This window comes from Miniopterus natalensis, chromosome 3, assembly GCF_054644295.1.
Source record: "Miniopterus natalensis isolate mMinNat1 chromosome 3, mMinNat1.hap1, whole genome shotgun sequence".
Taxonomy (NCBI): Eukaryota; Metazoa; Chordata; class Mammalia; order Chiroptera; family Miniopteridae; genus Miniopterus; species Miniopterus natalensis.
The window spans coordinates 60,510,329-60,538,087 of NC_142083.1; positions in this window are offsets into that span (position 1 = coordinate 60,510,329).

Here is a 27,759-nt window from a genome sequence, read left to right on the forward strand (position 1 = left end):
CCCCTCCCCCAACTTCATATGTTCAAATCCTACCCCCGCCCCAAATGTGATAGTATTAGCAAGGAGAGGCTTTGAAAGATGATTAGGTCGTGAGAGTGGAACCCTCATGATGCAATGAGTGCCCTTACAAGAAGAGACAGCTCTGGCTTCCTGCTTTTCCTGCCATGTGAGGACGTAATAAGACAGCCATCTGCACAGCAGGGGGAAGGCCTTCAACAGATACCAGACCTGCGGGCACCTTGATCTTAGACTTCCCAGCCTCCAGAATCACAAGAAATAGACTTCTCTTGTTAAGTCACCCAGTCTATGGTATTCAGTTATATCAGCCAAAGCTGACTAAGGCAACATCTACATAATGATTGATTTATGATAGACATATTTACCTTTCAGATAAGTAAGATGAAAAAGATGCCTCCAGATTGCTAAATTAATCGACCTTTTTAATGAAGTTATTTACAGCGTGTGTTTACTTAGGCCTTAGGCTCTCCTTTTATTGCCTTATGAATACTAAGGAGTATCTGCTTTAAACCATGGTTTATTGTGAATCATTAATATTTAGCTCTTCCAGCAACAATTGACCAGAAGTTTCCATTTGCTCTTGTTACTACATTTGGTTCTGTGCCATAAACATAGAACAGAGCATTTGTCTATCTCTTCGCAGTGGCTGGAAACCATGGAGCTAGTTCATCTAAAAAGTATATCTAGTCATTTTAACTAAAGATAATTGGAACTAGGGCACAAAACTGTTTTATGCCATTTCGTAATGGAATTTGTTCCATCAACTACCTATTCCTCATAATTCTGAGAGTCACAATTATTTTTAGGAAGAAGATTCTGAAGGAGCAATAATAGCCTGGTATCTATTTAAATATGAAATAGCCTGGCTCTTCAATTGTTTCCTTTCATGGTATCAGGAATTGATAGCGGGAATACAATCAGAAATTGTATTATTATTCAAAACAGTGAAGAAAGTCTTTAAGTAATTCTCAACAATTTACTAAATTGTAATAGCTCAATAATATAATATTTCATCCAAGGTCTTCTTGTACACTTATTAGAATATTCAATTGAAGATGTTGGACTACAGCATATTATGTATAAAACTGGTATAGAGGTACCAGGAAATACCTAAAGAAACTTTTGAAAATAAGAGAATTAGTGAAATATGTCTGGGAAGCCAAGCTAAGATATAAATAGATATTAGTATATATTCTAATTCTAGGCTTTTGTTGAAATTGTTTTATATACATATTTTAGTGAGATGCCTTAAGCTAAAATCAAAGCTTGGCATTTCCCTCTGCTTATGGAAGACTGAAGAAAGAAAAAAGCATTGCAAAAGTGGAAGATGCCCTGTGTAATGCAAGTTTCCCTTTTTTAAAAAAAATATCTCTTTATTGATTTCAGAGAGTGGAAGGGAGAGGGGGACAGAGAGATAGAAACATCAATGATGAGAGAGTCATTCATCAGCCGGCTCCTGCATGCCCCTCACTGGGGGTCGAGCCCTGCATCCCAGGCATGTGCCCTGACTGGGAATCGAACCGTGATCTCCTGGATCTCATATCTATATGCTCAACCTCGGAGCCATACTGGCTAGGAGAGTTTTCCTTTTTATTTGAGGATATTAAAGTTTGCCATATAGCGTGAGATCACAAACAAATAGATGGAAGAACCTTATCTTTGTTAAGCAGAGATGGGTAAGTTGGTAAGCCATGAGGTGTGTTAGACAAATAAAGGAAATGGAGAACATGTGTGTGAATGCAGAAAGTGATGGAAGGAACAAGTAGACACTAAGTTTTTATAATATAATCACTCTAGAAGAATCACTCAATATTAGTGAGATCTTACATCAGCCTCCGTTAGTGAAGCCCATTCTGGTCCTACCTATTCTCTGCCATATGAAAAAGCATAGCAGCCCATCGGGCTAATTGCGAGCTGCTTTGTGACCACGGGCACTTGGCCCTAGAACAGCTGGCCTGGTGGGGAAGTTACAGGAAACCGTTGCTTCAATGTGATTTCTTATCCTACAACAGGAATTGAGAGAAAGTGTATTTCAAAAGCTTGGAACTACAATCCTGGACCTCAGGCAATTAGGTTTGTGTTTGTATCCCTTTAGAGTTTCCCGCATCTTTTATCACCTTTTTCCCTATAAACCATACTGCTTCGTTCCTACAATGAGTCACTGATAGTAATAGCATCTATTGTCCCTTCATAGATTTGGAGCTGCAAGGCTTCCTTCACCTGATGGCACATTTTATATTTCTTTCTCTCCCTCGCCCTGTACCCTTTGTCTTTTCCCTTCTTCCCTCTCTCCCTTTGGAACTCTCCTTCTCTCTGTCCCTCCCTCCCTTCTGCCACGTCCCCTCCCAACCATGTCATCTGACAAGATCCAGAGTGGAGAGGAAGCTTCACGGAAGGCGTCTTCTGGGGAGAGGACGTGGCATGTGGGTGGGAGTAATTGGCTTAGTGGGAATATCTCTTTTCCTCCTTGGAGGGGGATTTTGGGTCGTAAAGTCAATAACTAACCTGGGAATGGCAAATAATGATGTGTCCCTAAAAATCACTTCTGAAGAAATCCTGATTTCCCCAGGTCCAGTCACTACCACATGTGCCGGATGCTTTAACAAATTGTTATTAGAAGAAGCCAGGAAAACTCCCCCTGGCGCCCCCAGTGAGGAATTTACGGAGGAACCAGAGGAAGCTGAGCTCACGCAGCCGCCTACGTTCCAGTGCCCGGCCTGTGACTGCAGGATTAGTCGAGGACAGGAAAAAGGCCATCGCCCCTCGCCTACTGCACAAGGACCACCCTGGGTAGCACGCAGAATAAATGGCAGATTGTGGCATCCCCCTAAAAGGGGCTAACAGTATGGAAAGGCCACCAGGCCCTCCTCTGCCTTACACAGGTGCTTCCAATGGGAACAGTATCAAAACAGTTAATGTAAGTGGGAGGCAAGCTCAGTATGAGAACCTGCCCTTCATGAAACGCTTGGCGAGGCAGTGGCCACGCCGGCGCTCGCTCCCCAAGGAACAAAAGCAAAGCATTCTCAAGCAGGTAATCAACAGCTATGGCAAAAGGCACTCTTTTCTTAGAAGAAAATGGCAAGAAGAATATAATAGCTTATGAATAGGTCCATAGTTAAAATATAACCACAAGAAGTAGTAACCACAGGCAAATATTATATAAAATATTTGCCTCACAGGCTAATATATTACTGCTGCAAACAAAGCTGCATCTATCACTCTGTAGGTCACTGATTTTTCCTTTCTCCTCTATTCTAAAAAATAAGTCAAAATGGTTCCGTTCTGATGAAATCGAAACTTGTATTGTTTAACCTGTGAATAATATTTCTTGCTTGCTAACTGAAAAAATGTAATCGTAGCCAAAAAAGAAAGTATAAAAGATTATGTTGATTCTCAATAAAGTGGAACAGTGTCACGCCACCTCCGAGGCGTGTAGTCCGCTGTCTCCCAGCGCCGACGCCTTGCTCACCTTCGGGACCCCTGACTCCCCCTGCGGCTGGACCGCGGCACCCTTCCTCCCATTTTCCTTTCTTTCCCTCTCTCTCTTATTTCTTTTGGCCATCCTGGCTGCTTCTTACAGTTATTGTAGGAATGTTTCAAGGTGGTTTAATGGAACAACTGAGTGTAGAAAAAGATTATTTATGAAAATAGGTGAAAAAGAAAATTTAAAATCTTTGTTGGAGATATATGGCGATGCTAGAAATGAGGCTGTTACAACACTCCAGACCCCAGAGCTTTCCTTGAGCCACACACTTGAAGCTAAACCTTCTAGAAGTTAACGCAAAGTGGGGAAACTGATCAGTCACTGTGTTCCCAACTCTTGGACACGTTGCTGTTTAGAACAAAATTAAAGTTCCCTTAGTAAGGAATAAACAGTTGTTGGGTAGAAAACTAGCAGTTCCTACCACCTGGTATGGTAATGTTCATGCACACTCTTCCTCCTATAAATAGGATTTCTTCCCAGACCCTTCCCAAGTAATTACCACACCACTGTCCTATCAGTTATTTCATTCAGTGTAAAGGCCAGATTCCTGTGTGATGTGCTGCCCATTTCATCAGGTGTTGAGCTGGCCCCTCATAGTCTGGAGAACAACACTTAAACAGAAGCTAGAAGCTTCCACGTAGAACATACCCGTCCTTGTTGGGCGGGAGCAATGAGCACTCGCTACTCCGGCAGACAGCTAAATTCCTTGGTTAGCTGAACTTGGGAGGGTCCTCTTGTTTATTACTTTCCAAGACATCATTCAAGGAAGGCTTGGAGAGGACATCTTTTGGGGGGCTGCTCAGCTTCCACAACTCATTTCCTATGGGTGCGATTTGGAGGGTTCTGGGATTCCTGTGTAAGTTGGTCAATCATGCAATGTTTAATATTTCTTTAGAAATATAGTTTCCTCTAAAATTTAGTTGGCTCTCAGTCTCTTCCAGTCAATTCTTTTTAAAAAATACATCTTTATTGATTTCAGAGAGAGGAAGGGAGAGGGAGAGAGAGAGAGAGAAACATCCATGATGAGAGAGTCATTGATCGGCTGCCTCCTGCAGGCCGCCGACTAGGGATGGAGCCCGCAACCCTGGCATGTGCCCTGACCAGGAATCAAACCCTGATCTCCTGGATCCTGGGTCAATGCTCAACCGCTGAGCCACACCCGGCGGGGCTCTTCCAGTCAATTCTACATGTGACAGCCACAGCCAGAGGTCGTATGGAGTTATGATGTTAAGGCCTGGGAAATATTGTTTCCTAGCAATAGGTTTTCATATTCCATACTTCCTGCCCTCACTTTAACTTAATTGCCATTGGCAATGTGCAATCATACATTTGATGGAAAAGAAACATCTTGTAGCCTTTTTTTTTTTTAAATCCTCATTCAAGGATATTTTTTCCATTGCTTTTCAGAGAGAGTGGAAGGGGGAGGGAGAGAGAGAGAAGCAGCCAAGAGAAAGAGACACATCTATTGGTTGCCTCCCACACGTGCCCCGACCCGGGCTGGGGATGGAGCCTGCAACCAAAGCATGTGCCTTTGGCTGGAATCAAACCCCAGACCCTTCAGTCTGCAAGCCAAAGCTCTAACCACTGAGCCAAACTGGCTAGGGCAACTCTTTCAGCCTTCCTTACCAGCAGGTTTACCTCCTTGTCTTGCAGAGAACATGAAGAAACAACTGGAAACCCAAAACCAGACCCTGGGAAGGCGCTGCTTCAGCTCTGGTAAGAAAGGCTTCCGTTTGGGGTAGGAAAGCAGCCTTCCCTCTCAAGGCTGGAACACTCATGTTATAGGTTTCTCAGGCAACTCAGGTTGCAGGCTACAGGCGGGGCCTGCTCTCTTAGCTGCCACACTGACCAGCTCTTACCTGAGCTCATCGTTCTCAGATAGGACTTCGCACAAATCAGCAGTAAGTAACCCACATATTTTGAGGTGTTTTTAATCATTTCTTCTAAGCTCAAAGTCTGTGCATGAAACTAAATGTTTCGTTGCCATATAAAAAAAAGATAAAATACCCAGCTTGAAACAGTGGGGCGTAGTTATCTATCTTTCAACCTTCTTTACCGGGGAAATCCACATTTTCTGCTTTTTTTTTTTACATGAAGAATGCATATTCAAGTAACGGAAAATTTATTACACTGGCTTAACTAAATAGGGATGTGTATGAGCCTGCTCAGGCTGCTTTAACAAAAATACCACAGACGAAGTGGCTAAACAACAGAAATTTATTTCTCATGGTTCTTGAGGCCAGAATTCTGACATTAGCTTTCTGGTTAAGAGTTTTCTTACTGGATTGTGGACGACTGTCTTCTCACTGTGTTCTCACAAGGAAGGGGTAGGCGGGGGGGGGGGGGAAGGAAGAGAGAGGGAGAGAAATCTTTCTCTCTTTCTGTAAATTCAATTAAACATTTTCTTTTATTCACAGAAAGATCTCTCTTCCTCTTTTTATAAGGTTGGCAATCCTATCTGACTAGGGCCCCACCCATATTACCTCATTCAATCTTAAATACCTTCTAAAAGCACCATCTTCGAATATAGTCACGTTGGGGATTAGGACTTCAACATGCAAATTGGTGAGGGGGTCACAATTCAGTTCATAGCTAGGTTTCTGTTTTTAATATAAAATTCTGGTGGAATGAAATCCAGGGTTGATGTAGCAGCTTCATGATGTTACCACTTTCTCAGGCTCCATCTGTTTCCCTGCCTTGCTGCCCTTAGCATGTGGCTTCTGTTCCATTGGTCACAGATGCCTACTTCATATCTCCTCACTTTGGTGGTAGAAAAGATGAAAAAGCAGGGTCATATGTTACCAGGAAGCAATTTTTTTTTCTCCAGAAGTTCCCAGCAGACTGTTGCTTACATCCCACTGGCAGGAACTGTGTCATATGGAGACCCTAACTGAGGGGGTGGAGTGCTAGACATCGACTTCTATAGCTTGGGGTAATTTTGCTTAGAACAACGTTGGAATTCTGTTAGTGAGGAAGAGGGGTGAACAGACATAGAAAAGGCAACACTCAGTGTTCGTTCCAATATCCCTCTAGATAGGCTGATAATAACATCAACATAATTCAATAAAAAAATCAGGAGGGGTCCCAATATAACATATTCTGGATTTATAAGTTTTTGATATTTTGGTTTAATCCACAGAAAAATTCTAAAGTTTCCTCCATCAATATATTTTTCTGTACTATTCTCTATGAATATTTTTTCTGTATTAAAACACAGTTTGATCTACCACCAACTTTTATATTCAGGCCCATCATCAGATTTTAGTTGCTAGTACTAGTCTCTACTTAAAAGAATTTGGAGGGTGGCTGAATCTATGTTTTGGAACCAGAAGAAAAGTGTGTTCCCTCAAATAAATCACGAGCCCTCTCTGGGAGGAGGCGTTGTCCCTCTGCACTGGCTCTTTGTCAGAGTGCGTCTCCTCGATGCAAGGCCGAGGTGCAGAGGTGCAATATCACATTTTGCCAGTAGATGGCAACAGCATCTAGCACGAGAAGATTTCTGACTAGAGTCCCCTACGTTTGAGGCATTGAATAAGGAATCTTTATTTTTTTTCATCAGTTTTGCTAGTTGTTTTCAATAAGTGCTCTTTGTGTGAAAGGGGCCTAGGCATAAGTGGGATCATGTCTTTATCCTGTTTGAAATCTTTCATTGTCTTCCCAATTAATTACAGATGTACAGAAGTACACAGATAAAAGAAAGAAATGCTGTCTGTGTAGCTAGAGCTGCTCTTACACCAGACCTGATTCCCTTCTTGCATTTGAACTTGGTTCTCCAGCTTCTTGTTTGTTCCAGAAGCTGCTTGTTATCCCTTTAATGTATTCCCTTTTTGCTTAAGTAACCAGAGATGTTTTTTGTTACTTGCAAAGCAAGGATCTTGAGATGCTTTTCCTCTGGAGTCTTACTGCATTATACCTGGTTTTGGATTTGCATATTTGCATGGCCTGTTGCTATTTTTTAAAACTTTGTTCACATGCTTTTATCCATGAAGGCTTCCTTGATATCTTCAGTTGTACTTAATTTCTCCATTATTTGAACGCTATGACTGATCTATATCACTTATATAGATCTATGATTTTCCCTTCGGGACTTCAGGACTGCAGTAGAATTGGATGGACTTTCGGAGTGAGATAGCTGGCTGACCCAATCAACTAAACGAAATAAAGGGTCAGATGCAACACCACTCCTAAGTAAGAAAATGTTTTAACAAATAGGAGATCTCAATATACAATGCTTTACATCCCCCAAAGTAACCAAATAAGGTCCTCCCAGGATGGGGTGATAGAAGATATGGGCTAGAGGGTGCTTAACAGTACATTTTGGGAATTTCTTCTTGGATGCCAAAGAATAGTCTACTTCTGCAGCTCTCACCCCACCTACACATAGGCTCTGCATGAATAATCATATCTGTGTGCCCGGAGAGTTGTTTCATAAGTTTTTCCAGGAGAAGGGATATGTATTGGTGTGTGTGCGTGTGCGTGTGCGTGTGTGTGTGTGTGTGTGTGTGTGTGTGTTCATATTGGGAGAGAGGAAATAGAAAGGAAAGGTCAGAACTTTTGAAGCTCCCTACCCATTACTCCAACAATAGTTGAATACAAGTTGGCTATTACATTGTTGGAAAAATAGAAAACGTAGCTTTTTTTTATTATTCCTGTAAATATAATTAATATTTATTTAACAACTACTGCAAACCAGATGCTTTATACACAGCCTCCTTATGAATCTGGATTTACTATTCTTAAACTGTAGGTAAGGAATCAATGGCTCACTGAGCTTAATGACTTGGAACACTGTATTCTGAGCTCAAAATTTTCTGTTCTTTCTATCTAGCCTCATTAAAATGTTGGTCAGTGGTAAGATGTAGCAGAGACTAAAGAGAATCAGCTCAGGCATTGGCAAGTGAAGACCAGATTCTCATAAGGGTCCTGCCACTGTCCAACTAAACTGGGTGAGTTTGGGGAAGTATGTTTTTTAAAATTTGAATTAGCTTGGAGTCTATGAAGTTCCCATTGTTGAATATATAAAAATATCAGAGAAGTAATTTATTTTTAAAATTTTTTTTAAATCAAATGAGACTTGCATCAGTAGGATCACAGCATGTCATTATCAGTTGTTTTCCATATTTATAATGTGCTAACCATCATGGTCAATGGTGGTGACCCTTCAAGATCAGAGAAGTCATTTGGTTCCCTGGGAGCTATGTTACTTGGTATTTACATAAGATGATCCACCCAATCAGAAGCATGGTATGAGAATTTTGTATTGTTTCTGTACGCTATGTCAGGGCTTTTAAACTTGTGTATGAAAAGGAAGAAAGCAGTGAATCTTTGAATAGCACACTGAAGTCTTACTTCAATCTGGGTATGTGACAAATTTAAAATAAGTGAACCCAAAGGGATTGATCTGAATTTCATTTTCCTCTTGCTTTTTACCCCAATTACAGGATCATTTCCAGAAGAGGCTGCCTCACGGAAAGTCCACGGATCTCTGTGTTGTAATCAGGAAAGGAAACCTAATGCTTTAGGATTCTGTAATTATCTTTCCCATCAGTGTTTCTCAGAGGACTGGCTTCAGTACTCAAGGAAATGAAGTTGTTCTGACTTTTAAAGTGATGGTTTTTACTGAAACTTGTGTGGTCTTTAACTGAAGAGGTTTAGGTGAGGAAGTGGTGGGAATGAGCGAGTGGGACCTCAAGTCTCCATAACTGTGAGAAAACCAACTTTTGTTGTGTAAGCTACCCAGTTTGTGGTATTTTGTTACAGCAGCCTGGGCAGACTAATATAGCAATGAACTCATATCAGGAGAAATAAACTGAGAACCTAGACTGAGGTGGTATGTTTAGTTTTAGAGAAAGAGATAGATTATAATAAAGTATAAATAACAGGATTTACTTATCTGTTGAATTTGGGGAATAAGAGAGAAGGAGTCTAGGCCAACCCCAAGATTTCCAACATTGGTATTTGGGTAGACATTGATTTTATTAAAAGAGTTGGTAAACTTGTGAGTGTGTGTGTGTATTAGTTAGCTTATGGCTAAGAAACTATCAAAAAGACACCCAACAATAATTCCAAGCTTTTCAAAAGATAAACCTTTATTTTCCTTTCACACATTAGTCCAAGATCAGCACTTCAGGTTGGCGGGTCCCTAGGCTGCTTCTCCATTCCTTAAAGCCTTATCATCTGCATGGTTGAGGTGAAGAGGCCGCAGGTTGCAGCTGTGGCGAAGGGGAAAGAAAAGAAATGTGGAGGAAACAGAGCTGGATGTCCTAAGTCTCAGACCTAGAAGTGGCCCACACCATATTTGTTCACATTCCCTTGAGGGAAAATTAGCAGTGTAGTCACAACTAACTTCAAGGAAGAAATTTTGTTTGTCTGGGAAGCTCCATGCCAAGCTAAAATTCTATTTCCACAGAAGAAAAGGGTAATAGATTTGGAAGACAGTGAGCAGTTTCTGCCAGAGTAAGGATGTAAAGGTGGCTAAAGATAGATATTTTGGAGCCATTAAACTGTGGGAATGGATGAAATATCAAGAGAATGTGTGCAGAAGAGAAATAATACAAAGAAGGACACACCACAGTTGGAAGAGGGGCCCGTGAAGGAATCAAGAAATGGACACAAGTATAGGAACGCATCCATATCTTTTTGAGTAGACATTTATCATTCTTTTAGCCTACCAATCATCTAGGCCTTCTTCCTATGTTTGAGGAATTTATCACCTCGTGAATTTTGGAAGGAGGAAAACCACCTCCAAACACAGAGGTTGAAGATGCCAGGTTCTTCTTTTCCGGCCTTCCTTGTATCAAGAGTAAGAGCATGTGACCTAGCTCTGCCCGTCGTACGCGCCCAACCAATCTCTAAGTTGCAAGCTAGTAAGACAGAGCCTGGGGAGCCGTGGAGGACCATCTGGCAGCAGTGATGGTTGCAGTGGGAGGGAGTGCCCAGGGCAGCCCTGCAGCGGTGCTAGGGCAGTGCCCAGCGTCCAGTGCTGGTGATGTTGGCTGTCCAAGCTCAAGTACTTGGTGCTTGTGGCGGTAAGAGTGGCGTTGGTGTCTCAAGCATGTTACTTCTACTAGATTATTTTAAGTATTGCTCCTATGTGCATAGCTTATGAGCCACCTTCTCCATCTCCTTCTGAGAGTCTTAGATCAATTTAATATCATTACAATAATTCCTTTTTTGTCTTAAAAAAAAATCATCTGTTTTGCTTACAATTAAGAGCTGTGGCCATACACTTTTTTCTAAAAATGCAAATTTATGATTTGTCCTTCCTTTTTTAAAAGCAAGGTGAATGAATATATTTTAGAATATTATCTAAGAAGGAAAGTATTTTTTCCAGAAAATTTTGGGGCATCTAAATTTCTCTAGAAAAATATGCATGTGCATAATGTAGGTCATGAGATGTAGGTTGTGGTTGGTTACAAAAACCCTTGCCATGTTCAGGCAGGCAAACCCAGAAATCATTGTAATTTAGAAAATGCCTAGTTTTGTTTTCATTCAAACAAGTCTGGAGGTTTTGTAAAAATGCACAAACAATGATCTAGTACACAAGAGAAGCTGGACATGTCCTTTCAGCAGAGATTGAGTAATGGGAAGTGCAGAAGAAACACTGATCTGTTGATGCTACCAATTACCTAAAGCTATAAATTTCAAACATGATTTAAAATTTATTTTCCAGATCAGTTAATGGTTCATAAGTTAACCTAGCCCCATGAGAATAAGTAATATATTCTATAATTTCAGATTTATTATATCTTTATCCATCTCTGGACTTAGCTGTTAAGATAAGCACTTTTTCTTGATTAGTAAGACACAGATTTAAATAGAGATAGAAGATAGCTGATTATTCCATCCAAATCAGAAGTCCTTTAGCACTATTGTGGCATTATGATTTTTTTAAAAATGTATTCCTTATGCTTCCCACCCCTTACCTTCTAATTCTCTCTTTCTTTTTTACCTCCTTTTACCAAGAGCTTCCTAAGTGGACATCGACTTCGCTATTTCTCTTTCCCATCATTGGTCCTTTCTAAGTTATCCAATGATCCTCTTCATATTTTACTTAAAAAAGAATTATTTTGGAGGGTTATGTATATGCTTATTTGCTCTAGTAGGCAGTCTTACCTGTGAAGATAAGGGTCCTTAACAAATTTTGGGTTTGAATGAATGAATGAATGAATGAATGAATGAATGAATGAATGAACAAACTGTAGCACATGGATGAGGTCCAACTAGGTAATCTTCCCTAACGAGGGATAATTGAAAAAAAAAAATCTTTAATTCCAGCTATTGTTATCCTATGTCTATGAATTTCTGGGCTGAAATTACCCAATCATAGCTTGTTTGATATGGAAGTGAGAATATTATTTTTAGGATGTAATGCTTAAGAGGAGAGCTGGTCTTATGCCCCAGGGACCTGAATTCATAGCCGTTGTTATAATTTAGGCTGCTCCTTGTCCTATCAGGTGGGGGTGAAGCTTTAGTCCACAGAACAACCTAGGAGAGAGCTCTCATTGCACACCTGTCACACAGCTTTTGATGTGCCCCACCCTCATTGACCCCATTAGTTTTGTTTTCTAAGCCTTGGAGTGGGGTCAGACCATATGGTGGTCTTCCTGGATAGGACCTAAAACTATATTGCTTTTTTGATTCTCTTCAGTTCACATTTCAATTCTTTTCTTTGCCTAAACCTTTCTGTGTCTTGATGCTTTACTGAAAACTTGTTTCTTACTCTTGACCATCCCTAACACTCCATTGGCTTCCCAGTTATTTCTAAGGTTTATTTTCACTACCTAAAGATAGGTAGGAAGGGTTTTTGAGCATAGAAACAGGCTCCTAGCAATTTGTTTCCATCCTGCTAAAGAACTTATTGAGTTTTTCTAATAAATTTTCTGGCAAAATCAGTGTAGACTCTGTAAAACTTATCAACACAACAGACAAAAAAAGTTATAACAATGTGAACTTCTTAAAAATACTCAAATACAAGTGGATAAACTAGAGAAATAGGTTGATGCCAACGGGACTTTGAGCCTCCCTCCTACCTCAGTGCTAGAATCTCGAAATAAGACTGATGATCTCGTTTTTTGTTCTTGACTGAGTCACTGCTGACAATATGCTGATGACATTCAGGATCATAATTTAATGTCATTAAAACACCATATAGTATAATAATAATAATAATTTTTATTTTAAAATATTGAATTTATTTTAATTTGCTCATGGTTGTTTGCATAGATTATTACAAGGTAAGAATGAAAATCAGATGTTAAAAGGAAGTATAGTAAACCATTCTAAATCCACTTACATTTTTTACATGGACCTTACTGCTATATGCAAAGTCCTTTCATAGGACTAACTAGTTGCATTTATAGTTTATGAAATTTCAACAAAATACCCTTTTCTTTGGAGGGTTTGAATGTATATTTGGTTGTATCTAAATTTAAATACATTTTAATACTCATCTGGGTTCAGGATTTGTTTTCAAAGAACAAAGTAGACCAAACTAACCCAGATTCAGACTTAAAAGAGATAGAAATCCAAAGTAAAATATAACTCTCTAAAATCATTTCCTGATATACTGGCCTCTAACTTTGTTAAAAATTAATTTTATTGGGGTGACATTGGTTAATAAAATTGTATAGGTTTCAAGTGTACAATTCTATGATACATCATCTATATATTGCATTGTGTGTTTACCACCCAAAGTCACATCTCCTTCTGTCACCATATATTTGACCCCATTTTACCCTTTATTACCCCCCAAGCCCCTTTTTCCTGTGGTAACCACCAACAACTTCACTGGCTGCTGGGGAAGTGCAAATCAAAACTACAATGAGCCGGGCCAGGCGTGGCTCAGCGGTTGAGCATCGACCTAGGATCCAGGCGATCTGGGTTCAATTCCCAGTCAGGGCACATGCCTGGGTTTCGGGCTCCATCCCCAGTCAGGGGTGTGCAGGAGGCAGCCGATCAATGACTTTCTCATCATTGATGTTTCTCTCTCTCCCTCTCCCTTCCTCTCTCTGAAATCAATAAAGATATATATTTTTTAAAACACACAAAACTACAATGAGATACCACCTCACACCTGTTTGAATGGCTACTATCAACACGACAAGTAATCACAAGTGTTGGAGGGCTGGTGGGAGCAGTACAATTATTTTTAATAAGAATCGAGAAGAGCAATATAAATACACTATGATCACATTTTTTTTTCTTGCATAACGTTTTGTGTTCCTCAAAGAGAATACATCTTATTTTCTTCTCTCAAGTTTTCTACACAGCTGTCATTAAATCATCAGTACACCCTTTACCTTATATAAAAGTTTCTGTCAGCAATTCAAACTAATAGATATTTCTAAGAACTGCATCTCCTTGTGTTCCCTTCTCCGGGACCCCACTATGCTCTTGCCAAAATCTGAAATGAGTTCTCTGTAAGCCAGTAGCTCAGCTGTCACTTGGGGCTCACCAGCATTCTGTGAATTCCCATTGCCTCTCATGCATCGGATTTTCTGTGTTATGTACCCCATATTTTCTGCTTTCTTAGTTTATTATCTTATAAGGAAGCGCCTCCTTTAGAAGCTTGTTAAGAAAGAGTGAGTATGGAGATACACATGTGAGACTATGAAAGTCTGAAAATGTCTTTGTTCCACTCTTTATGTTAGATGTCGTGTTGTTTCGATTAGCTGATATTGCATCATGATGTTTCTCAAATAATTTATATCCTTACAGATGTTTTCTTCTTCTTGTATAAACTGGCTGATGTTTATCATGAAGTTTAGGGATTGGCTAACTTTCAGAGTGGGGATACTGAGCTAAAGCAGTGATTTATTGATTGATTGCAGCTCCTCTTTTAAAAAAAATATAGCTTTATTGATTTCAGAGAGAGGAAGGGAGAGGGAGAGAGAGATAGAAACATCAATGATGAGAGAGTCATTGATCGGCTGCCTCCTGCACACCCCTAACTGGGGATCGAGCCCGCAACCCGGGCATGTGCCCTGATGGAATCAAACCACAATCTCCTGGATCCTAGGTCGATGCTCAAGTGCTGAGCCATGCCCGGCCGGGAGATTGCAGCTCCTTTAAACCAATTTTGGGGTTACTTATTTACAGCTAAGACAACCAACAAAGAACAGTCAAACTTGGAATGTAGGAACTTTTTTTTCTCTGTTCCATTTTCTGTCCATTTATTCATGCCATATGCTAATTCCAACCAGGCCCGTCATTTTATATAACCAGAAGTCTCATGGGCCTTTTCATGAACATTTTGTGAGGGAGACAATTTTATACTCACATGAGCCATGGGTAGTAGGTCTGATTTCTGCACAAATCTTGGTGAGTTAATTTTTCACAATTCTATTTTAACCTATTTCCCCACTGGTTCTGAGTGCTGTTGGCAGGTAAGGCACTGCTGAATTTTTAGGGTTCATCTTTATAAACTGTATTCTTTTAAATACAGTTTATAAAATATATGCTCTGATTCTCTTAACAGGCAAGGATATTACAAATCTAGTAATTAAGCCATGAAAAATGTCTCTTGCTGCCAATGATCATGCTAGTCTGCACATAAATATGTACCTACCCAGCCTGAAAAGGTGTGTACAATCATTAAAATATTTTAATGGAATCAATACTTCTCACTTGAAAAAAGCTTAAGCTAAATGCCAAAAGAAATGCTTCTAATGGGGGATGTGAGTTGCTGTGTCTTGTGAGCATTTCAGCGCTGCAGTCCTGACAGGCTGAGCAGAGTTCTGACACTGTAGGACAACGTGGGACTTTGGAGTCATTTTAAGTTTATGATATTCCAGGTTTGTGAAGCTATTTGTTATTCATCTATCTGGATTTCATCTTTATAAATTTTATTTGTCATAATTTCTTCTTCTGTTCTACATTTTCCATGTAGGTTTACACCTTTAAATTTTTAAATTCAATTTTATGTTTTCCTTGAACTGTCATTTTAGTGGAGTTTCCAATGGGAGTGAAGATAAACACACATGTTCTGACACCTTTAACTAGAAACTTTCCTATAATATTGTAGTCATTATTTTACTCATCTATCTCTTTGACTAATTTGAATATCCACTAAGAGACTATCTATGGCTTATTCGTTTTTGTATAATCAGAGCTCCAGCCCATGGTAAACCATCACCAGTTCTCACGGGATCATTATTATTTTAATTAATTTGTATTACATTAAAAAAAAATGCACAACTAAGAGAAAGAACTCTTTTAAGGCTTCACTAACAGAGAATCTTCCATCAGACTGTGTTGTGCTCCAGTAGAGCAGTTTGGGTGTGACAGGAGGTGCAAGTTTTTCTATTTAGTTTTCATTATCTACTTTAATGCTTTTATTCTCAATATAAGCAATTCACTGAGATTTGAAATAAGATTAAATCTTATATAGGAAAAAAAATCAGAATATGGCAACAGAAAAAAATTGCAGTCATTTTATGCCAAGGAAAATAAATCTCATTTCATAATAACATGTGGCACAGTCTAATAAATTCCCAGCACACTCACTGCCTATTTTCCAGAAAAAAAAGTAAACATTCCATTCCAGGAACTACTTTCTACTCACAAAATGCTGTTCGTGAAATGATTAGCTTATCCTTCCCTCAGAATCACTGAATCGATGCACTTTCTATCTAGAAGTCCTTTGTTCATTCATTACAATGGGCTGTACATTCGTCTGCATTCAACACAGAAAACAAGACAACCAAACTGATCATAAATGGAGCATTCTCATAGGCATTTATGCTTACATTTATTGACTCACGGGAGAGAGTCCCATTTGACCTTAAGAATAAAAGAGCTGAATGTGTTTTCGTTTTACCACTCAACCAAAAACAATATTGTGAGCAACGATATTGTCAGAAAAATGAAACAGATCTTAATGTTGACTCTTGATAAAGCACTGAAGTTAGCACTCCTTCCCTCTCGTCCTTCTTTTTTCCCCTCCCTACTCCTTTGAAGGAGTAATACTTAATATAAAGTAAAAAAACAAAAAACAAAAAACAAAAAAAACCACATAGGTATACAGTCAAAGTAAGTCTATGTCCATCACCCACCTCCTGTTCCCCTCCCTAGGCCCCTTTGGGGCTCAGATGATTTACTGTGAACCATTCCAAGTATGTTCTATCCCATACAAGTGTATATACGCAGTTATTAAATTGTAAATTTCTCTCGAATGTTTGAATATCGTACATACTTTTTGAATCTTCCTTTTTATCAATACAAAACATTTTATTTATTTTTTATTATTTTAAAGTCATGGGAACAGATTTTTAATTTAATTTAATTTTATATTTTTATTGATTTTAGAGAGAGAGAGAGAGATAGAAACATCAATGATGAGAGAGTCACTGATCGGCTGCCTCCCGCACTCCCCCGACTGGGGATGGAGCCCGCACCAGAATCGTACCACGATCTCTTGGATCCTAGGTCAATGTTCAACCGCTGAGCCATGCCCGGCAGGGCCAAAACATTTTAAGTCTAATCATTACTCTATAATCTTCCATGTTCCTGTGCTTCTGCATTTTAGTAACATCTTTTAAAAAATATCCTCTCAAATTACTCAGTAGCCTTTTAATCAATGTTTAGTTAAAATTTCTCATAAATACCAATTTCTTCACCTATCACAGGTTTACTTTTATAATGAAAATAGCTTATTTTAGATATGGTCATCTAATGAACACATATACATTGTAAAAATTCAAACAATACATGTAGGTATGAGAAATAAAGTTTAAAAATACACGTGAAATCCCACAAGCCTGAGAGAAACCAATTAACATTTAAAAGACCAATCTTTTATTTACCTCTTTATGTCAATGTTCAACTAACTGCACATGAATGAGGGTGGGACATATATGACTTTTTTCTTCTTTAATATTGAACCACTTTTTCAAAATGTAGTTTTGTGAATATGTGTATGTGCGTGTGAGACTGTCCTCTCCTCTCCTCTTCTCTACTCCACTCTGGCATCCACCCCAAGTAAGCAATGTTATCCACACATACTCACATGCACACAAACACACACACAGATAGATCATTTTATAAATATGAAATCATCATTTATATACTTCTCTGTGGATTTTCTCACTTAATAACATACTGCAGATCCTTCTGAGTCAGCTGGTAAAAATTCAGTAATATTCTTTTAATTGCTGTATTACTCTGTGGTGTGAATGAAGCACACAACATTTAATCCTTCAGCTATTAATTAAAATTCAAGCCCTGCTGGCGTGGCTCAGCGGTTGGGTATCGATCTAGGATCCAGGAGATTGCTGTTCGATTCCTGGTCAGGGCACATGCCGGGTTTCGGGCTCGGTCCCCAGCAGGGGGCGTGCAGGAGGTAACCAATCAATGACTCTCTCATCATTGATGTTTTTATCTCTCTCTCCTCCCTTCCTCTCTTTCTGAAATCAATAAAGATATTTTAAAAAAGAAAATTCAAGTACTTCCACTTTTCTTGAAGCTTAGAGTGATATTACAATAAACATTTTGTACATAACCCATACTTACTAGTCATTTGATTTCTATGAAATTAAAGGAGTTGTTAGGTCTGAGGGTATGTGCATTTTAAACATTTAATTAAAATATAATTATATCATGAAAACATTATAAGTGTACAGGTCACTGAATTTTCACAAATTTTACACACTTGTGCAAAGGTGTTTAATTCAAAGAATAGAAGTTTACTAACACCCTAGAAACTCCCCTTATGATCCATTCCAAGCACAACCCCCACAAGGAAAACTCTTGCTTCATTTCTAACCGCAGAGGCCATTTACTGTTCCTTTTGTATACGTAAAATCATAGTGCGTGTTCTCTTGTGTCTTTGCTACTCAACATTATGCTTGTGTGACTTAGTTATATTGTTGCATGTGATTGTAAATAATTTATTCTCATTGCATACACTCTTCAATTTGGATAAAATACCACACTTCGTTTATTGACTTTTTCTGTAACTATTTCTGACATTTGGGTAGTTTTGGACTTTAATAAATGCTTCCATAAACATTCTTCTGGTTGTATTTGGTGAAGATATATATGCATTTCTGTTTTGTATTAAGGTTGAAATTGTAGGCCATATAGAATATGCTTATGTTTAGAAATACCGCTAAACAGTTTTACAACATGGTGGTGCTGTTTTTCACTGGCAGTGACTGAGCAATCTGATTTCCCACATCCTCACAGACATTTGCTAAGTTCTGCCTTTTAATTAATTAATTAATTTTTTAAATTTATCTTTATTGTTGAAAATAATACAGATGTCCCCCTTTTCCTCTATTGACCCCTTTCACCCCGCACCCACTCCCCACCCCAGGCCTTCACCACACTATTGCCTGTGTTCGTGGGTTATGCATATAAGCATATATATTCTTTGGTTAATCTCCCCCCCACACCCTCCCTCTGAGATTCATCAGTCTAATCCATGCTTCTATATCACTGAATCTATTTTGTTCATCAGTTTATTATATTCTTTAGATTCCGCATATGAGTGAGATCACGTGATAATTGCCTTTCTCTGCCTAGCTTATTTCGCTTAGCATAATAGTCTCCAGGTCCATCTACACTGTCTGGTGGGTGTACAGTGGTGCTGCATTGTGGTTTAAATTTTAATTTGTATTCCTCTGGTAATTAATGAAGTTGAGTCCATTTTTATATGTTTATTGGCCATTTTGAAATCCTCTTTGGGGAACTGTCTGCCTGCCTTTTGTCCGTATTTCATTTGATGGACCCCATTATTATTGATTTGTAGGAGTTGTTTATGTTCCTAGATATGAGCTGTTGTGTATATATGTTGCCTCTATTCTATAGTTTGTCTGTTGAATCTCTTGATAGTATCGTGATGCACAGAAGTCATCAAGAGATCATATAATGTAATATAGTCCAATCTGCCCATTATGGGGGCCTTTTGTCTCACTTTGAGAAACATTTGCTTATTTCACAGCTTATTTCCCTATGTCCTTCTCTAAAAGTTTTACTTTTAAATGTGAAATCCATTTGATATTGATTCTTGTATATGATGTAAGGTAGGGTCAAGATATATCAAGTTGCTTCCAGTTTTCTTGAAGCTAAAAGTGATATTACAATAAATTTTCATGCAGATATCTAATTGACTAAGGGTTATTTATTGAAAAAACTGCAGTGTCGTCTTTTCGAGAAATTAAGTATTTTTTCACTCTCTATTATATTTTGCTGGTCAGTTCACTTATCATTGTGCCAATACCACATTTTTAAAGTAATATACTTTTTAATATTAATATCGCTTTTTACAATTTTCCAGCTTTATATTTAAAGTTACTTTGATTATTTTTAGCTCTTTGTAATTCTATATAGATTTTGAAATCAGCTTATCATTTTTTTTTTTTTTGCAATAAAAGACAACCTGTTGAGTTTTTTATTGAAATTGAACTGACGTTATCCATTAATTTGAGGAGAATTGACAATGATTATTTTTTTAAATTAATAAGCTTTATTTTTAGATCAGTTTTAGGTTCACAGGAAAATTAAGCAGAAAGTACAGAGTTTCATATATTCCCTGCCCCCACACAGGCACAGCCCCCCTCACTACCAACATCTCCCACCAAAGCGGTACCTTTGTTATAAGTGATGAACCTACATAGATACATCATTACCACTCAAAGTCCCTGGTTTACATTAGAGTTCCCATTGCACATTCTATGGCTTTGGATAATGTGTAATGACCTGTATCCTTTATTATAGTATTGACAAGGACATGTTTTTATTCTGGAGTTTCTCAATTCATATGCATTGTTTATTACTCCTCTTAATGTTATCTCTTCTTTAATTTCTTTCAACAATGTTTTATGATTTTGAGTACAGAAATGTCACCTGCTGTCTGTTAAATCTATTTCTAAGTAGTCAGTGAGTTTTGATAATATTGTAAAAGATGCTATTTTATTTTCTACTTTTTTGTTGCAGATATACAGCACAATAAATAAATTTTGGGCATTGATCTTTTACCTAGCAATCTCCCTATATTCACTTACTAGTTCTAGTGTGGTAAGGATTAAATGAGATAATGCCTATAAACCATATAGCATCATGTTTAGGAAAAGCAAGTGCTCAATAAATTTTTTTAGTGTACTATGAGAGATTTGTAAATTAGCTTAGATGATGGTTATTAAGGTCCCTTCCAACTCTGAGACTCTAGTATTGCATCACTTATGGATTAGGCTATCCTCCTTATATATGTTACTTTTCCAGCAGTACATAGCACAAAACACAACTAAGAACAAAGTTATATGTGGAGAGGGGATTGGATGGTAGGCCACACCCTTTCTCGAAAGAAGCATTATGGCATTCCAGAAAAAAGGAAATCAGGTGTGGCTCTTACCCATATAGGTAGCTAATATCAATTGCAGTGCAATTAATATTAATGGCACTATAACAAAGCTTATTTTTAACCATTAATTAATCATGTGATCTTAATGAAATTACATATGCTTTTAGATCCTCAGTTCCTTTAATTATAAAATACTAATATAGTATCTCCCTCAAGCATTTGTAATGAAGATTATTGATGTATTGGTTGTGACAGCATTTGGTACAAAGTAGTTATTCCATAAATATTATTATTTTTAATTATTCCAAAATGTTAGGCTTGACAGACAAAAATGTATGAATATATTTTAGAGCCAAAATTGGAAATAAAAAACTTACATATTTCTATTTATAAAGACCATTTCCTAATTGATCCAAAATTATGTTATTTCATATTATAATATTTATAATATTTTATACATAATATTAATATTTGAAGAAAATCATATTTGAAGAAAAATCTTACAGACTGATTGACACATACAGACAAATTGTAAGACCAATTCAATCAAGGAATTCTGACACAGTGTTATAAACCAAAATTTAATACAGTTTAGGATATCATCGGCAGCTTGAATAAAATTATGGCCTAAATAATCCATTATTTGTTACAAGGCAAAGAAAAAGCATCACATTTATGAATTCATTCGTGATATTAATGAAAAAGTTTAATTGCAATTTTAATCTTTTGGGGGGATTGCATTTGGTATAGCACAAAAATAATGAAGAATTAAAACGTTAACTCATACTTAAATTTTTACTATGCAGGCCCATTAAAATGTAAAAGTATAATTACTGATTCTTTCTATTTATTAGGTTTTACCTCTTGGCTTCAAACCCACCCTTCTCTACTCTTCTCTATGATCCTAGGGGCTGGAACTTTGCAAACTGCTTTTCTTCATTGCCATCTGGCTCCCTGCTAAAATGGGGCATAAGAGACAGCCGGCAAAACAAGAGGGAGGAAAGGAAATATGCTCCTTCCAGTTCCACTTCCCGCTAATGTCAGTGTCACCATAGCAATCGTTTTCCATCCTGGCAGCGGCAGTTTATTTCCCGCACTTGCAGACCCCTCTCATTTGTCCTTTCAGTGGCCCTTCCTCAGACCTCTGAGCCCAGCTATGAAGATCCCTCTTCTGAGCTCCTAAAATACCTGCGCCAGCAGGTCAGTTTCAATAACCTCAACCTTGGTTCCTCCAGCCCTAGAGGTAGGAGCTGCTTTCTATAGATTTGTGTTTCCTTTTACCTTTCAATCTTCCAATAACTCTTCAACCAATTCCTTAAATTAAATTTACTCTGTTAAAATAACTGTGCTGGTTTCTGTTTTCACAACCGGACACTGACTGGTACATCCATTATTTTTATAAGGCAAAGAAAAGGTACGCAAATTTTATAAGTTTATTAATGTAGATGGCGGTAAAATATCCAAATAGAAAATATACTTTTGAATTGCAATTCTAATTTTCTAAGTTTGGGAGGGAAACTTCCATTTTAAATCATGTAAACATAATACAAGTTTAAAACATGAAATTATTACCTTTTTTCTGTATGAAGTTTCATTAAGACATAAAGGCCTAGTTACTGAAACTTTGTTTTTCATCCTTTCTGGCAAGCTATCCTTGTTCTGTGTTAAAAGTTTTGGGAAGATCTTCTTGATTGTTAGTACGGACTATGCCTTTCCTTGCAGAATCTTGTTTGTGTCCCTCAGGGTGGGCTATGCAAGGTCCCAGGCTGTCACTGAAGTGGCCGTCTCTGAAGGCCCCCCATGCACTGGCTCACTGGTTGTACTCTCCCAAGGCTGACCCATTATACACTTGTGAAACATAACCTAAGGGTTGGATTTTATTGCTTTTTCTCCTAATACGTAATTTTAATTTTATGAGGCTCAGAAGTTCACGACAGAGAGGAATTAGAAGTACACAAAATCATTGACTTTCTGCAAAGAGAGCTCACTCTAACAGATGCCTCTGCGTTTGAGTGCAATTTGTTACCACATTCTGCTAAAGAAAGAACTAGACTCGATGTTTCCACCTACCCATTAATCCAAATAACATCTTCCTTTGTGAAATATCCATTCTGCCTGTTAAACCATGTGTTCTTCCCACAGGGATATTAATAGGATCATTCCCTGTTTTGTTATTGGAAACAGCCTTCAGAAATTTGAACTGTAGTTAAGTTTCAGTAAAAATGTTATCAGAAGATTGAAATGTTTGTACGTGAAACACTGATATTTTTCCTTCTTGACTTCGTTTACACCTTTTTACATTGAATATTTTATATATTGTGCATGTCAAGTTGATGCACAATTAAATTTAAAACATATTAATTGTAATATTGAAAATAACAATTATTGAATGTCCAAAATTCCCAGGAATTCAGGTTCCTGGTGGGTTACAGATTATTTAGGCATTTGGTCACACAAAGCACATAGTGGAGGGATAGTAAAGCAAAGATCCTGCCCCCAAGTTGCTTATAAGCTCCTATGACAAATTAAGTCACATATATAGCCATAATACAAAGTAGAAAGATTATGACAAAGAGAAATATATTTGCTTTAAAATAATGCTTTGCAAATTCAAGGTCTAAAGATATTTACTTCCAATAAAGGTGATGAGGGAAGACTTTCTCTTAGTCTGGTGTTTGATTTAATCTTGGAAGAGTAAATATGGGGAAGCACATTCCAGGGAAAATGAAGAGCACTGGGGAAGAGGCATGGGAGGAGGCTGGAAAGAGGAAACATTTTAGACCGGAGAAGGGAGAAAATATGCTGGCAAGGATGGTTAGAGACAGAGGATGGAGAAAGTGCAAATAAAAGTAAATTTACAAAATTTTTTTGCTCAAGTGGTATGGATTAATATTTAGCTGCTTTTCTGGCTTCATGTAGGTAACTAACCCTAAGGTAATAATACCACGACTGTAGCTGTTAACCTGACTGATCATAATCACACTCATACCCATATCCACGAAATCTGTGGGAAATCACTAGATCTGTGGCTTTCAGTTTTATTCCTTCTGACACCCCATTCACTGTCCTTTAATTAAATTCAGAGATATGAAAATCTAAAAATATATACTTTAAAAAATCAATATAATGTTTTAACTATATTAAAATGGAAATAGTTAATAAAACAATTTATATATTTCAATATGTAAAAATTGAATATGACCAAAAGAGAAAAACATAATGAAAAGGCCAACTATCTGCACTTTGTCATCATGAATAAACTTGGACTTCAGAGAAGTTGACATGACACTTTCAGTATAAGAAAGCAGGAAAAGCATAGAGCAGAGGTCCAAGGCCATAAAAAAGAAAACTAGGATTGGAATCAGTGATAACAGACAAGGGTTATTTGTATACAATAAAAGTAAACAAACTTCAGTTGATGTGGGGACCACGTAGGCAGTTACCTTCAGTCTCTGACACTAGGAGGCCAGGGACAGAGGATGGGCTAAAACAAACAGAAACCCTAGGGCCATACAGCGGCTGTGTTGTAGACTCGGGGGACAGGAGAAAACTAAGAGACGCAGGTAACCCTCTAAGAAATCATTTTAATTTGTAGTTTTATAAGCTAGATGGATCCTGTGCTACAATTATAAATTGCAGAGGAAGTCATTAATATAAAAATTAAAAAAACCTTTTTATTAATAAATTCAAGTGAGATTCCTATATGACACTTGTCTCTGCTAATTTAAAATATTTGTCTCTAAGCCTGTGAAAAGGAGCCTCCTTCTCCGCCGTGTATTGCATGTGGACAAAGAATGAGAATGTAGACCAGCTCAAACCCACAAACAGCATGCTCCCTGTAAAATGATTCCTTGAAACGAAGCTCAACATTCTAGATGAATTTTTGAAAAATATTAAAACCATGAAGAGACACTTTGTGATTACATTTTAAAGATTTTAAATGTGTTTGTGTGCCACATACTTTATGCTCAGCTAATTACAAACTGGTCTTTCAGTTGCATAGTAATCTGGCTGGATATTGGAAGTTGTGCTCATGTGAAGCAGCCCTTCAGTGCGTGTGACTGTTCCTTGCATTGCAGACCCCCTAACATCTCTCCCCTGAGCACTCCCCCGTCACTGTGATGACCCAAAATGGCCCCATAGATCTAGAGAATTTTCCCTTAGGTGTGATACACCCTTCACTGAAAATCAGAGTTGTAGATCTCAATTACCAGCTTGCCTGGGTCAGACTCAAAGAATGAAAACTTTTAGCAACGGTTTAAAAGGTGGCTAAGTGATTTTTAATGCTCAGCATTCACTAAACTGCAAGAAGTGAGGCAATCAGGAGGGAATAAATGCAAGATCTAAAATTCAGAGAGGAAATTATAAGTCTTATGTAAGGAACATCATATTTTTAAGTTTGTGTCTAATTGCTGTGCTTACAGGTTTTCATAAGTAGTTTTGTGTATATATCTCATAAGCATTTTTCTATGTTGGCATTTTACTGAGGCACTGCTTTTTTAAAAAGGGAATTATGTAATTCACTGTTTTCTGTAAAATTCAAGGTCTGAATATGCTCCAGTAATACTTACATATTCAAATCATGATTCAGTACACTTCAGAACTGTAACAGTAAATATATCAGAGAAAGTTAAAATAAACAACAACTGAAAGTGGTTAAATTCAGAGGAAAAAATGAGCATTTGAAGTACATGTTAGGGGAGATGCCATCTGTCCTGAGAAGATAAAGGAACAGTGGGTGATGAAGTCACAATCTTGGGAGCCCCTCAGAACCTCAGTCAAACAGATCATTACAACAGCAAACGTAACTTATCAACATTCTCATCCTGGAACAGTGATTGTTTTAAAGGACCTGTGAACACCTGTTCTTATACACTCATACACTGGGGTTTTTGTTTCTTGATTTTATTATTTTTTTTTTTAGAGAGAGAGAAAGGAGGGGGGGGAGAGAGAGAGTTGTTCTGCATTCATTAGTTGATTGTTTTATGTGCCCTGATTGGGGATTGAACCTGCAACCTTGACATATCGGGATGATGCTCTTACCAACTGAGCTACCCAGCCAGGGCCTACACTCATATGCCACAAATGAGAAAAAAATGATTAATTAGATGAGTATTCCCCAGACTTTTACTTCATTAAAATTATTTAATGAATTATATCAATGATCTAAAAAAGAAAATTTTGGGGAGAAAAATATTTCTGTTTAATATAGCCATGTGTTTATAGCAGCTTATTTTGATAATGTACTTGTTAAATTTTCACTTTTATACCAGGAAATGCTTTAGAAACAAAAAGAGGTGACCTGAAAGTGTGTCACAAAATGGAATTACTGCTCTAATTGTGAACTCCTAGAAGGCAGAAACCATTCTTGTTTAATCTACTTTGTGTGTGTACTATCTACTCTAAAAGAAATTGGGTTAGGGACACCCTGTGTTCACTTCTATTATAGCAGTTATTTCCCTGTTATAATTGCCTACTGGCAAATTATAGTCATTCCCAATAACTCTACTAGAAAATTAGAGTATTTTCTACTAGATTGGCCTAATTCAAGATCTCCCTCTATATTTTTCCAGTTTTATAGTTACATCACTATGTGGTTTTAGTCACTGTGTTGTTTGATGATTATGACTTGAATATGACTATCTTTAAAAATCGTAACTTTTGTCATTGTATATTGGCCCTTTTGGCTGAGTAGTGATTGTGTTTTTAAGTTGTACCTTGTCCAATATATATTTCACCCTGATTCTTTCTATTTACATTTTCCTGGTAATTATTTCTCATGTTTTTACTATAATTTTTAAATTTATCGCTATAGGTATATTTCTTACAAATAACATATAGTTTTGTTTATTTTTTGTTATATTTTTATTGAGATATAATGGACATACAACATTGTTTAGTTTCAGGTGTACAACATAATGATATTTTGTATACATTGGAAAATGTCTAGTTAACATCCACCATCACACATAGTTACAATTTTTTTCTTGTGTTGAGAACTTTTAAGATCTACTCTCTTAGCAACTTTCAAATATATGATACATGATTATTAACTATAGTCACCATGCTGTACAATATATCTCCAGGACTTATTTTATAATTGGAAGTTTGTACCTTTCCACCACTTTCACCCTTTGCCCGTCCCCCCCCCCCCCCCACCTCTGGCACCCACCAGTTTGTTCTCTGTATCTATGAGTTCAGCTGGGAGTGGGGGTTTTGTTGTTGTTGTTGCTGTTGTTAGTTTCACACATGAGATCTAATGGTATTTGTCTCTCTCTAACTTATTTCACTTGGCATAATGTCTTCAAGCTCAGAGTTTTGTTTTTTAAACAAAATTGGAACAGTTTGGCCCTTTTCTGCTTGAAATGAGAACTCTTTACTTCCTGGCATAGTAATGTTTACTGTTTTATTTCATTCTTTCCTCTTTGTCTTTGTTTTCTTTGGTAAGACCCAGCTACACTTTATTCTCTTTTTTCCTCATGTTAATTTGAAAGTTCAATTTTACATTTCCATTGTCCTAAGGATCACCTTCCTATTAACACAAATTCTCACTTGTGACATTAAAGTAAAACATGAACAGTTTCCGTTGCTGACGCTGCTCGTGCCCCAACCGATGCCTTCTGCCCCTTCTGCACGCATCAGGATGCAGGTTTCCTTGGGGGACGGGTGTTGGAAACTTGGTTTGCCAGCTCCCTTTTGACTGGGAGCAGCCAGGGGACCGCTCTCTGGCTAAGAAAATAAGAACAGAAATTTACTGGGTGGGCGTGCGGGAGATGGGTGATATTTATGCCCCCTGGTGTGTCCCGTCTGACCTTCGCCTTTCCTCCCTCCTGCCTCCAGTGCAGGTGTGTCGGCAGCTGGAGCAGCCCTCGTGGGCCGTGATGACAAAGCCCCAAGGAAGGGGGCTGAGTGGAAATGCAGACACTGCGTTTAGGGCCTGGCTGGCTGTGTGGCC